This window comes from Oncorhynchus gorbuscha, linkage group LG18 (assembly GCF_021184085.1).
Source record: "Oncorhynchus gorbuscha isolate QuinsamMale2020 ecotype Even-year linkage group LG18, OgorEven_v1.0, whole genome shotgun sequence".
Classification (NCBI taxonomy): Eukaryota; Metazoa; Chordata; class Actinopteri; order Salmoniformes; family Salmonidae; genus Oncorhynchus; species Oncorhynchus gorbuscha.
Genome location: NC_060190.1, coordinates 59,308,477 through 59,319,807, shown reverse-complemented (window position 1 = coordinate 59,319,807; position 11,331 = coordinate 59,308,477).

Genomic DNA, 11,331 nt, shown 5'->3' with positions numbered 1-11,331 from the left:
TGGATCTCTCACTCTCCTCACAGTTTCTTATTGTCCATTTTCATTCTCAGCCTTCGAACTCCATCTCTCTCCCTCCCCTCTATCTCCTTCCTATTGCCTGTTTTTCCTCATCACACTGTGGTTCTTATCTTACACTCTCCCTCTCATTCTTACCCTTCCTCTTTCACCTTCTCACTGTCTCTCACTGAATCATAAGGGGAGAACAGAGCCAAGTGTCAGGTTGATGAACAAGGTCATACAGGCCCAGAGGAGCATGTTTTGCTGAGTCACCATCAGGCCTCAGATACACACACATTCTACAGTGCAGGCTGCTCTGCACACTCAAATCTAACTCCACACGCTCTACTCTGAGTCGTGCTCTGACGTCAAGGGATTCCTCAGAACTGTCATAACTCAGTCCTGTCTTATCAGCCCCCAGCTACACTTTCATCATACCTCCAAATGAAAAGACTTTCTCCACTTGGCTCAGTTCACCCCTCTTGGTTTCACTGTGTTGAGGTGAATTTCCACAACATCCCTCAAGACACCCTTTATAACTCTCTGTGATGCCTCTTGCAAGTTTTTTTGAGGGGAAAACTGAACTAGCTGTTATTGCCAGAGGTTTGGTCTATTAACTAATTCACGGCGAAAACTCCATCCCACCAAAACAGGCTGCAATTTCAGGCAGCCTTTTCAAACGGCTCTTATACCCGAAGGACATTATCATAATGTTCACAATTTCACAGTATTATTCCAACCTCATAGTGTGAAAATATAAAACACAGGAAAATAAAGTTTTTGACTGGGCTTTTAAGAGTCAGAGATGTACACTGAGTGTACAAAACATTAAGAACACCTTCCTAATATTGAGTTGCACATCACCACCCCTTGCTTTTGCCCTCAGAACAATCTTCATTAGTCTGGGCATTAACTCTACAGGATGGCAAAAGCGTTCCACAGGGTTGCTGGCTTTTGTTGACTCCAGTGCTTCCCACAGTTGTGGCTGGATGTTCTTTCGGTGGTGGACCATTGTTGATACACATAATAAACTTGTCTCCTCTTCATCTACACTGGTTGAAGTGGATTTAAAAGGTGACATCAATAAGGGATCATGGATTCACCTAGTCAGTCTATGTCATGGAAAGAGCAGGTGTTCATAATGTTTTATACACTCAGTGTACAGTATTCTGTTAAATACATTTTTATTAACTGTCTTCATGATGGAACAGTATGGATTGAAGGAAACTCCTTAGCAAAACACCCACAGGAAAATGTGGACATTCTGGTATATCCTATTGCGTACCACTACTGGAATGTTGTGCAATGTTGCAATATTAAAAGGACTCATCTACTCCAACTCTGTATTCTGTTTCTTCTGTAAAAACACCTCCCCCAAACAAAAATGCAGCTTCTCTGGCCCTCTGTCCATCTTGCCACCCAGCTGTATCTGTGGCCCTGTGTGACAATCTGAAGTGGTCCTGCTGGGGCCTGGGTAATATCAGCAACCATTTCAGATAGGGTCAGCTCTATATTTACCCACCCTCTTAGAGGGAGCTGAGTATGCAGCCCTGACCTGTGTCATCTTCCCGTGCCGGCCCAGAGAGATGACATGGACATGTCTGGAGTTGGGTAGAGTGTTGGGGATAGGTATGTGGAACATAGAGGGATGGGGCAGAGAGCTGATATGTGGTACGGTATTGGGAACAGGGGATAGGGATGGGGGCATAGAGGGAGAGGGCAGCCAGGCAGGTGGTTGTTGGGAAGGCAGAGAGGTTTTATGTCCCTCTGAGCAGCCTGCTTTCATGGACATAATCTAGAGGATAGGTCGCTGTGGAGAGGGGTCTGCAGAGCGTTAAGTGGGGTTATTGTGTGTTCCCAGAAATCAGGCTTGCTCCCTATCAGTTGGTCTAATGGACCTCTGTGTGATTCTCACACTCAGAGCCATTAAAAGGCATGGGTGGGTGGTGATAATGAAGACAGTTACTATTCAGAGTATCGAAGGCAGGCTGATACTGTCGTGGAGGTTGGTTAATTGGTGTTTGTGTGTTTGCAGGGTGTTTGCTAGGTCATGCGTGTTTTATTCTAGATCTATGATGCACTGGGATATATACATTATCTTGGTGCTAATTACAGACTGTTGCTTGCGCGGATTGTGCCCTGGGAGTGTGAATATGTGTGAATTTACAGGAAGTGTGAGCGAGAGCAATGAAATATATTTCTGTGTGTGTGTGACAGAGAGCGAGAGAGAGAAAGAGAGGTAGTGTGTGTGTGACAGAGAGCGAGAGAGAGAAAGAGAGGTAGTGTGTGTGTGACAGAGAGCGAGAAAGAGAGGTAGTGTGTGTGTGACAGAGAGCGAGAAAGAGAGGTAGTGTGTGTGTGACAGAGAGCGAGAAAGAGAAGTAGTGTGTGTGTGACAGAGAGAGAGAGAGAGAGAGAGAAAGAGGTAGTGTGTGTGTGACAGAGAGAGAGAAAGAGAGGTAGTGTGTGTTTGACAGAGAGAGAGAGGTAGTGTGTGTGTGACAGAGAGAGAGAAAGAGAGGTAGTGTGTGTGTGACAGAGAGAGAGAGAAAGAGAGGTAGTGTGTGTGTGACAGAGAGCGAGAGAGAGAGGTAGTGTGTGTGTTACAGAGAGAGAGAGAGAGGGGTAGTGTGTGAGAGAAAGAGAGGTAGTGTGTGTGTGACAGAGAGAGAGAGAGAGAGAGAGAGAGAGAGAGAGAGAGAGAGAGAGAGAGGTAGTGTGTGTGTGACAGAGAGAGAGAAAGAGAGGTAGTGTGTGTGTGTGGCAGAGAGAGAGAGAGAGGTAGTGTGTGTGTGACAGAGAGAGAGAGAGGTAGTGTGTGTGTGACAGAGAGAGAGAGAGGGGTAGTGTGTGTGTGACAGAGAGAGAGAGAGGGGTAGTGTGTGTGTGACAGAGAGAGAGAAAGAGAGGTAGTGTGTGTGTGTGGCAGAGAGAGAGAGAGAGAGAGAGGTAGTGTGTGTGTGACAGAGAGAGAAAGAGAGGTAGTGTGTGTGAGACAGAGAGATATAGGTAGTGTGTGTGAGACAGAGAGATATAGGTAGTGTGTGTGTGACAGAGAGAGAGAGAGGTAGTGTGTGTGTGACAGAGAAAGAGAAAGAGAGGTAGTGTGTGTGTGACAGAGAGCGAGAGAGAGAGGTTGTGTGTGTGTGACAGAGAGAGAGAGGTAGTGTGTGTGTGTGTGACAGCGAGAGAGAGAGAGGTAGTGTGTGTGTGACAGAGAGAGAGAAAGAGAGGTAGTGTGTGTGTGACAGAGAGAGAGAGAGAGGTAGTGTGTGTGTGACAGAGAGAGAGAGAGAGAGAGAGAGAGAGGTAGTGTGTGTGTGACAGAGAGAGAGAGGTAGTGTGTGTGTGTGTGCTCTCCATCACCCTTGTGGTGGAGTCTGTGTTTTACTCTCTCTCTCCCTTCAGGTCCTCCATGTCTTCAGGCCTGTAATTTGATCTGAGTTTGTCTCACTCAGTTAGAGCTTGGGGATGGCAGGCAGGATCAGTGTGTAATCATTGTCTCAGTCTCCAGAAGACAGACAGACAGGCCAGTCCTGGCGAAGAATGCAAAACCCTCTTATCTCCATATCTTTCCCCTGTCCACTACTCTGTTTACACCATGCCAGTCTATATGCACTGTTCACCTGCCCTAAATGGTTCACACTCACTCACTCACTCACTCACTCACTCACTCACTCACTTCTCAGCTATACATACATGCTCTGGAGAGAAGAGGAGAGGGGGCTTCAGCAATGCACACAAACACTCTCTCAGTAGAATGAACTGAGCACACATACTTTCCCCAGCTATGTGTGGTTGGGGCCAGCCTGCTAACATACAGGACATGGACCTTACACTCCTCTTGGTGATATCACAAGGTGAGGGGAGATGAGAGGTGAAAGGTTAGCGTGAGGAGGGATGAGAAGAGAGGGTGAGGTGAGGTGGGGTGTGTGAATGTTTATGATAGGAGGGGGGTGAGGAATTGTTAGGGTGAGTAGGGGTGAGATTAAAGAGTGAGGGAGAGGCTTGAAGGTTAGGGTGAGAGTAGAGAGTGGGGGGGGGCTTAGGGTGAGTAGGGGTGAGAGTAGAGAGTGAGGTGGGAGGGAAGAAGGATTAGAGTGAGGGGGATGCACTGATACTGTTAGTTTCGCTTTTAACAAACTGGAAAAGGGGATACTTTGTCAGTTATACAACTGAATGCATTCAACTGAAATGTGTCTTCCGCATTTAACACAACCCCTCTGAATCAGAGAACACGTGTCTCTCTGCTTCTTCCTAACCCCCGTTCCCCACCCCCACCCCAAACATGACACTCTACTGCTAAGGATCAAACCATACCGTGCCACACACTCACAATGTGAGAGGGCGCTCGCGTGTTCTCTCCACACGGGGGTTTCCTTGATTTTAAGATAGATTTCCTTATCTCTAGTCAGCATGCAGACACCCAGGGCTGGGCCCCTGCCCTAACCCGCAGCAGCGCCCCAGAGAGAGCTACTATTTGGGGGGAGAGGAGAAGAAGGAAGAGAGGAGAGGCTCTGTGGCTGGACTTACAGAGACAGAGAGGCCTGAAAGCCTGATGCCTTCTGACAGCTGAGCTTCCTCATTCAGTGTGTCATTCATAGCCGCAAACAGGGATGTGTGCCCACATGCACACACACTCGACACACACACTCACAGGCATAAATGTACTCATACAAGCAGACACCCTAACACATCCACAAACACACATAAAAAGAAAATGCACATACACTCAGACATATACACACTTGCTCTGTCTCACACACACACTTTGACATTGACTCTGACTGGCTGTGCTGTGGAGTTGTTAGTGTGGAAGGGAATGGCTGTTTATGTAACGGTGAGTTTCTGTTATCTGCTCTGCTCTGCATGGATGTTATTCAGCCTCCCAGGACCGGCCTTTGAAGCATTCTAACTGATCTTGTTTCAGACGGCCAGTACAATATCAGCATGAGGTGTGTGCGTGTGCGTGTGCGTGTGCGTGTGCGTGTGTGTGTGTGTGTACGTGTTCCACTGGGCACAGACATCAGTTCAACGTTTAGTTTTGATTTACATTTGTTTGAGTTGTCAACTAACACAAATTCAACGTGAAATCAACAAAAATTGTCACAATGTAATTGGATTTAGGTTAAAAGTTGGGTAATAAAAATATGAAATTCCTTTACATTGATGACTTTTTTCAAATCCGTTCGGTTTTCCAAGTTGATTCACATTGAGTTTTTTTGTTAAAATGACTTGGAAACAGAGATGATTCAATCTGTTTTTGGCTAGTGGGCGTGTGGGAGGCTCCACACTCAGTTCCCCTCCATGTTTGAAGGCTCTACAGTATTTGTGTTCTCATAAGGGCCATTGTGTGTGGCCACTCCACAGGAGAGAGCAGACAACAGCTGTAAGGGGGATGTTAAACACACAATGACGCATTTTCTCTCCCTCTGTCCATCTATGACTTCTGAATCTTGGACCCTGCTGTCATTGTTGTCATATGGAGACAGCTGTAGAGATGGCCAATTGTTAACTAACACACTTGGAAACAACATGAAGAGTTGTATTTTGTGAGTCAGGTAAGGTTGGTACCTACCAGCCATATTGCATCTTTGTTAGTTTGTAAAGGCATGTATATGAATATCTGAATAACTGAGAGACAGGAACAGTGAAGATGCGAGGGGGGTTATAGACTAAATCTAGTCACTCTCACCTGTTTTATGCAACTATCTCAAGAACTCTGTGTTATAAGTGAGATTTGTCCATTTAGATTAAATCTCAAGAGATTCTACAAGGGGAAAGTCAAAGTGACCTCAAATGAGGGAGGCAGGGAGAAAGAAACCAATAAGGAGAAAGGGGACAAAGGTGTTTTGGTCATAAAAATTAGATAAGAAAGGATCAAACATGACTATAGAATCAAAGATACTTGGTCAGTATTCACGGACAGTTCATCTGAAGGCCACCTCCTAATCTGCCACAGTATCTTCCTCTGTGAGGCATAACTCCTCACACCCCCCTCCCTTATTTTTCTTAATTGTTTTTCAGTCTCCCTTCAACCTCTCCTATTTTAGTGCAGTATGTTCCGCCTAATATTATTTGCCCTCTCTCAGGTAAAGATAAAAAGTCTGTTAAGACATTTTTTGACAGAAAATCATGTGCATCGGCAGTGTGGCAGTGTTTCCAGTCCGAGGTGGAGCACTCTGCTCTGCTCTCTCAGGAATGAGGAGTATATTCCACACAGAGTCACCGCAGCTCTTTATAAGAAGAGAGAGAAAAAAGGTCTTAAGCCTCTATATTTAGACAGACGTTATTGAGCCTCTTGTCTCTTTTTTCCCCTCTGCTGCTGTCAGGAATCCCACCAAAGCCATGTGGGCGGGCAGGCAGGCCTTTCTCTCCCGGAAAACAGAGGGGAGAGGGAGAATAATAATGTTGTTGATAATAACAGAGCAGGCAGACAGTGTGAGAGAGAAAGAGGAGGAGAGAGATAGTCACAGTGGGTGTCACTGTGCCTCACATCCCAGCCTACAATTCTAGGAAGAGAGAACGTTTTTGTAATGTTACCCGTAATCTTCCCCTAATGTTTGAGTGGCCAGTTTTCCGTTAGTTAGGGGAACATTCTATCTATGTTAGCAAACACCTTCTGAGAACTGTTTTAGCATGTTGACGTTAGAGTTAGGAGAACATTCCTTTGATGTCAAACAGAACATACACAGAACGTGGTTACCATGTTCTCAGAACATACACAGAACGTGGTTACCATGTTCTCAGAATATACAACAGTCATGTTCTATTCATGTTTCATGAACGTTCAAGTGTTTTCTGAGGGTTGGGAGAATATTCTATCAACGTCCCACCGAACATACACAGAACATAGTTTCCATGTTGTCAGAATATAAGATATTAATGTTCTAGACACGTTTCATGAGAAAGTTGCAAAACCATTTCTGTGTATCAGATGTCAGGACATCGCCTGATAGAATCAAAGAAATGTTATCCCCCCCCAAAAATGGTTTCATTACATATTATTACTGTTGCCAAACCAATCAAGGCCCTGATTGGTGAACTATTTGTCCATTCATAGCTCTTTTTCTGCAAGGTTAGGGATAGTCACACAGCACTTTTAACATAGTGTTTTCAACTTACATATTTCACACTTGTGCTCATTGTGCATGTTCATTTATACACTAATTATTACGGTAGTCAACAGTTCTCACCTAGGATTTGAACTAACATCCTCTCGGTCCAAGGTATGCCAATCTTCCTGCTACACCACCATGTCCAAGACATGTGTTGGTTATTCTGACAATTCTCGTCAGTGATTTGATTTATTCATTTTAGCAATTTAAGGGCTTTCAGAATAGTTATCTAATGTTGGTGTGGCTTGTTAACCTGTTTTAATAATACTCCTGAATCACTATGATAAATAAAGTGTTTTTTGAGTGTACTGTACTTTTAACAGAGATGAGATTTACTTCAAAGTGCATATCAAGTTGTTTCAGATCTACACAAGTTTGTATGGAAGAAGGGGTAGTGTTTCTGCTGGACAGCATATTATTAACAATACTGGCCCAATAAGTACATGTCCTAGAGACAACCCTTATTGAGACAGTGGTTAGGGTGTTCGACATTGGTATGGATGGCCTGGGTTCGAGTCTCGCTAGGGGAACCACACCACTTTCACATTCTTAGCCGAACATCTGGTCAATATTTGGCAACTGTGACAACACACCCATCTGATCTAATTAGTTGTAACTGTTGCCAAATAATAACATTGACATATATTGCTAAGAACGTTGGAGTAGGGTGATTCCCCTAGCGGGTCTCGAACCCAAGCCACCAGAACCAATGTCTAACGACCAATCACTGTCCCAATAAGAGATATTTCTGGGGCTGCACTTATTGGGCCAGGATAGTTTGGCCCTGTATACACTGAGTGTATAAAACATTACATGGACTCTACAAGGCGTCAGAAGCATTCCACAGGGATGCTGGCCCATGTTGACTCCAATGCTTCCCACAGTTTTTTCAAGTTGGCTGGATGTCCTTTTGGTGGTGATGGGCCATTCTTGATACACATGGGAAACTGTTGAACAGTGTTGCAGTTCTTTACACAAACCGATGCACCAGGTACCCACTGCCGTACTCTGTTCAAATGCACTTAAATATTTTGTCTTCTCCATTCATCCTCTGAATGGCACACACACAATCCATGTCTCAATTGTCTCAAAGCTTAAAACTCCTTCATTAACCTGTCTCCTCCACTTTTTAACATTTTTTAAACATTTAACAAGTGACATCAATAAGGGATCATAGCTTTCACCTGGATTCACCGGGTTAGTCTATGTCATGGGAAGAGCAGGTGTTCTTATTGTTTTGTACACTCAGTGTATGTAAACAAATTGATAGGTGTAAGCAATAGGGTGAATGCAAATCAAATTGTATTTGTCACATGCTTCGTAAACAACAGGTATAGACTAACAGTGAAATACTTACTTACGGGCCCTTCCCAAAATGCAGATAGAAAAATAAAAAAACAAATAATACCACAGGGAATAAATACACAATGAGTACCACCAACTGCAAGTCCATGTGCAGGGGTAGGAGGTAATTGAGGTAAATATGTACAGTGCCTTCAGGTAGTATTTAAACCCCTTGGCTTATTCATGTCCTGTGTATGTTTGGTGGAAGGTTGATGGAATATTCTCCTAACCCAAACAGAAAACTGAACACATGAATGTTCTTGCAATGTTCCCATGAAATGTGTCTAGAACATTCATATCTGATGTTCTGAGAACATGGTAACCATGTTCTGAGTAAGTTATATTTGCCATTAATAAGGGAATGGTCTCTTGGAAACGTTCCTTGTACATCACAAGAACATTCCTATGAAAATGTTAGTTAATGATCTAATGAGACTGTAAAGGGAACGTTCACTAATGTTTTGGGAATATTTGTTGTTAGCTGGGATATTGGGAGCTCTTCAACGGCTGTCATCAAAATCCCCATCAGTGTGCTGTCTCTCCCAGTGGCCTGGTGGGATGGAGAATGTCAGTACAGGGCACGTATTATCAGCCTCTCATGGGTCCTTCTACTGCCCCCTTGACAGGCATCTCCACTCTGTTCCACCTCCTGGATTGTTTAGGCACCCTATGGTGACTATAATTGTTTCAGTTATATGCAAAAATTAGCTTGTGTGTGTGTGGGAATTTTATAGCCTGCTTATCGGAGTTCACTGAACTTAAAGTTGCTCTCCATGTACGTCTCGTATCAGGCCTTATCTCCATCGTCACTCAAGACTTCTCTCAAGAGCTTTGACCTCTGCTGTCCAAATACAGTGAAAGACAAACAGCTCTCTAATGTGGCACCCTCAGGATATCTATCGCTCTTACCTCCCTTAGTGATTCTAACAAACAGCTACTCTTGTGTAGTGGAAACAGTATCCAACCAACGAGGGACACCCTGTCAGCTCAAGGGGCTCTCTCATAGGTCCAGAGCAGAAGGGGGAAGCGATTTAATGATTATCATGTGCTGATAAGGAAATATAGTGGACTAGGAGAATTTTAACAGTGGGTGAGACTTTGGAAGAACAACAATGAAAAGATACAGACAGTAAATATGAACTGATAATTCAGCGTTTGGTCGTTATCTCTGGATCATCTAAACTAGATGCCCTCAATCTCACACAAATGATCAAGGAATTTACCAGGTACAACCCTAAATCCGTAAACACGGGCACCCTCACAGATATCATCCTGACCAACCTGCTCTCTAAATACACCTCTGCTGTCTTCAACCAGGATATCAGTGATCACTGCCTCACTGCCTGCGTTCGTAATGGGTCAGCGGCCACCCCTCATCACTGTCAAACACTTCAGCGAGCAGGCCTTTCTAATCGACCTGGCCCAGGTATCCTGGAAGGATATTGACCTCATTTCGTCAGTACAGGATGCCTGGTGATTCTTTAAAAGCGCTTTCTTCACCATATTAAATAAGCATGCCCCATTCCAAAAAAGTAGAACGAAGAACAGATATAGCCCCTGGTTCACTCCAGACTTGACTGCCCCTGACCAGCACAAAAACATCCTGTCGCATATTGCATTAGCATCGAATAGACCCCGTGATATGCATCTTTACAGGGAACCAATATACACAGGCAGTTAGGAAAGCAAAGGCTAACTTTTTCAAACAGAAATTGACATCCTGTGGCACAAACTCCAAAAGGTTATGTGACACTGTAAAGTCCATGGAGAACAAGACCACCTCCTCCCAGCTGCCCACTGCACTGAGGCTAGGAAACACTGTCACCACCGATAAATCTTTGATAATTGAGAATTTCAAAAAGCATTTTTTTTACGGCTGGTCATGCTTTCCAACTGGCAACCCCTACCCCGGTCAACAGCTCTGCACCCCCCACAGCAACTTGCCCAAGCATTTCTCCTTCACCCAAATCCAGATAGATGATGTTCTGAAAGCGCTGCAAAATCTGGACCCCTATAAATCAGCTGGGATAGACAATCTGGACCCTCTCTTTCTAAAATTATCTGCCGCAATTGTTGCAACCCCTATTACTAGCCTGTTCAACCTCTCTTTCGTATCGTCAGATCTAAAAAGATTGGAAAGCTTTTGCGGTCATCACCCTCTTCAAAGGGGGAGACACTCTAGACCCAAACTGTTACAGACCTATATCTATCCTACTCTGCCTTTCTAAAGTCTTTGAAAGCCAAGTTAACAAACAGATCACCGACCATTTTGAATCCCACCATACCTTCTCAGCTATGCAATCTGGTTTCCGAGCTGGTCATGGGTGCATCTCAGCTACACTCAAGGTCCTAAATTATATCATAACCGCCATCGATAAAAGACAGTGTGCAGCAGTCTTCAATCAATCAATCAATCAATCAATCAATCAATCAATCAATAATTTTTATGAAGCCCATCTTACATCAGCTGATGTCACAAAGTGCTGCACAGAAACCCAGCCTAAAACCCCAAACAGCAAGCAATACAGGTATAGAAGCACGGTGGCTAGGAAAAACTCCCTAAAAATGCCAAAACCTAGGAAGAAACCAAAAGACAAACCAGGCTATGAGGGGTGGCCAGTCCTCTTCTGGCTGTGCCGGGTGGAGATTATAACAGAACATGGCCAAGATTTTCAAATGTTCATAGATGACCAGCAGGGTCAAATAATAATAATCACAGTGGTTGTAGAGGGTGCAACAGGTCCGCACCTCAGGAGTAAATGTCAGTTGGCTTTTCATAGCCGATCATTCAGAGTATCTCTACCGCTCCTGCTGCCTCTAGAGAGTTGAAAACCGCAGGTCTGGGACAGGTAGCACGTCCGGTGAACAGATC